This window comes from Papilio polytes, unplaced genomic scaffold, assembly GCF_000836215.1.
Source record: "Papilio polytes unplaced genomic scaffold, Ppol_1.0 DF823868.1, whole genome shotgun sequence".
Lineage (NCBI taxonomy): Eukaryota > Metazoa > Arthropoda > Insecta > Lepidoptera > Papilionidae > Papilio > Papilio polytes.
The window spans coordinates 1,101,014-1,103,846 of NW_013525336.1; positions in this window are offsets into that span (position 1 = coordinate 1,101,014).

A 2,833-nucleotide genomic window follows, 5' to 3' on the forward strand; every position below is an offset into this window, starting at 1 on the left:
GAGGGTTATTTTACTGTCCTATCCATTTTTACATATCATCGCCAGGGTGGGGCAGCTGCATTACACGTCTATTCGTCCCACTTTAGTGTAAGTCGTTACAGCCTGACCTAGGTATGCTAGCGATCTAACTATCACGTTCATAAATCCAGCAAGTGACTTCTGAGTTACGGCACGTATCCGAAAGATAACTTTACGGCCATGACTCGGCTAAATCAATACAAAAACACCGTCTGTTCTGTACACATATAGTTGTTACCGTCAATTTATGAAATACGTCACTTATTAATCTAACTAGTGTTGTTAAAAATGATGACAAATTGTGAAGTTAAAATAAAATATTCTGATATTTGAATATTTAAAAAAATTCTATAGTTTCAACACTGTTGGAAGGACAAATTAGATAGATAAAAGCTATAAAATATTGGGTTCGGTTTAATACGACACGCAACTAAACAATGTTCAGCTTAGAAGTTTGTATGATTAGTCAGATTGTAAAATGACGAAGTGTCCAGTCTGATTGTGACATATCCTTTGTTTTTCCTAGTATAAGGGTAATATCCCCGCCACAGGATCGTTTTTTCCGAGGACAGGTGCGGGAATATCGGTTATTTATGAGGGTCCCTCAATACTGCCAACGTACGGAGAGGACTGTTTCATTTTCATTCGATTTATGTCTTTACGATACACGATAAAGAGATTTCATTTATTTGTATCTGTTTTTTTTCTATTCATCGTCCGTAGAAATAAAATTTATTACGACTTATATAAAGCATATTTATTCTTTAAAAATAAAATCAAGCTTGTATTTTAGAGGGTTGGAATTACGTTACTGTAGCAATTAAGAAAACTTTTCTGCTTTTAAAATGTATGGTCGATACTTAACGTACTTGTAACGTTGTCATTTTAATAAAAAAAATAAATAATAAAATTATATTTAACAATAGTCAATTGATATAACATCGATTTTTAAAAGCATTAATGCATATATTTTTTAAAGTATTATTTTGAAAAAAAAAAGTAAAAATCTCTGACTACTACCCATACATAGAGTGGTTGTCCTTTTGAAATTTTCCGCATTAAGGTATCTGCGGGCAGTAGCAAAGATCAGTTACTTTCATATGGTTCCTGTTTTTATTTAAATTACATTTCGAAACTATTAAGAACAAGGGGAAACAATGGAAAAAGCAAGTTTCCTGTTTCAAAAAAGAAAATAGTTGATTTACAAAAACGTATTGAATGAAAAAATATAAACCAAATGACGTTTCACTCTTCTAAGTATGTCGCAATGTTTATCGCAATGAAACGGATTTATAATATTCGGCATATCCTGAGAGCGTCGGTGGCGCAGTGGTTAAGCGCTTCACCAGACCAGACCATAATCTATACACGTCCAGGTTCAATCGCCGTCACAATTTATATATCATTAGGTACATGGTATATTTTAACACCCATGAGATTTCCGAATGTCATATGTATATTTATCCGAAATTCTTACGGGGAAGGAAAATATCGTGATCCAACCCCCACCGGGCCAAAGTGGTTGACCACCTAGTCATCCCTAACTTAGAGTAGGCTCCGACTCCTTTTGGGCCGGGTGGAAGGCGCGCTGAAGTTTCGGTGCGCCTAGTCCAGGAAAGTTACGGGGAGGCTAGTCCTCCCCCCAGAGGAGGAGCTGCTGCGGCGGCCAGCGCAGGCGGGGCCTCGGAGGAGTGCTGATAGCGTACCCGTAGCCGCGCCATCATGCATAGGAGGAACCAGAGGTGGTTTAGAGGGTATGCCACATTAGGCGGATTATCCCACATAACTTCGCGACCCCAAGGCGCGCAGAATGCATAAAACATTCCCCTCCATAAAAAAATAAATAAAGAAAGGCTTCGTGTCCTTCAGTGCGGTAGTGAGCTGATGATGATTTATATCCTAGAATGACGACCAAGTACCTACAATTCGACGCAGTATAGGAAACCACCCGCAAAATAGACAAGATCTAGTCAAGGTTGCGTTGCGATATCTTGCTAGATAAGGGCACATTGTGATCAATGGCGCAAGACCAAGTCTCCAGGATTCAACCATCTTAGGATGGAAATGAAGTCAGTTGCTTGTTTTGCTCTGAAATCTGCTATGACTTTGGTTAGTGAATTGAACTAAGTTTGTACAGGTACATATCAAAATTTGGCTTTGCTTCGATTTTTATAATTCGATTTTAGATTTTATTAAAACAAAAAATGTTCCGGTTTGGTTTTGCGGTAGTGTGTTATTAAAAACTGTTAAGTATAGCATGTTTATCTTAGGGCTATATTGGGAATTTTCTCACGTTGTTTTGTTGTTCTCTATAATTAAACCTGTCTATTTAAAGATATGTTTATACTACGATTTTATATAGAATTGCTGCGTAAGTGTTAAGCTTACAATTTGCGTCATAGTACCTTGTTTGAGTAAACCAGATAATAAAATTAAAAAATAGAAAAAAACAATAGGATAAAGTTTAAACAACCTATAAAAAGGTTTCATGCGATGACGTTCAATGAAAAGTTTTTTTTCTCACGTGAACCTCAAAAGGCACTGTATTTGCTTTTACGGCCAGAAGACATTTGTGAAATTAAAAAAAAAATAGAAAATAAATGAAATAAGTAATTGTTATTGTGATTTACTCACAGAATAATTTAAGTTTTTCTTAAACGGATTGTCGAGATAATTTACAATCTATTTGAAATCGATGGAATGAAGTAATTAAACAGAAATATAGAAAACAAAATGCACTAAAAACAAAACAAAATATTCTCAAAAAAACAGTACACTAAAAAGTAACGAAATAATTCCTTGAAAATAGTAAACC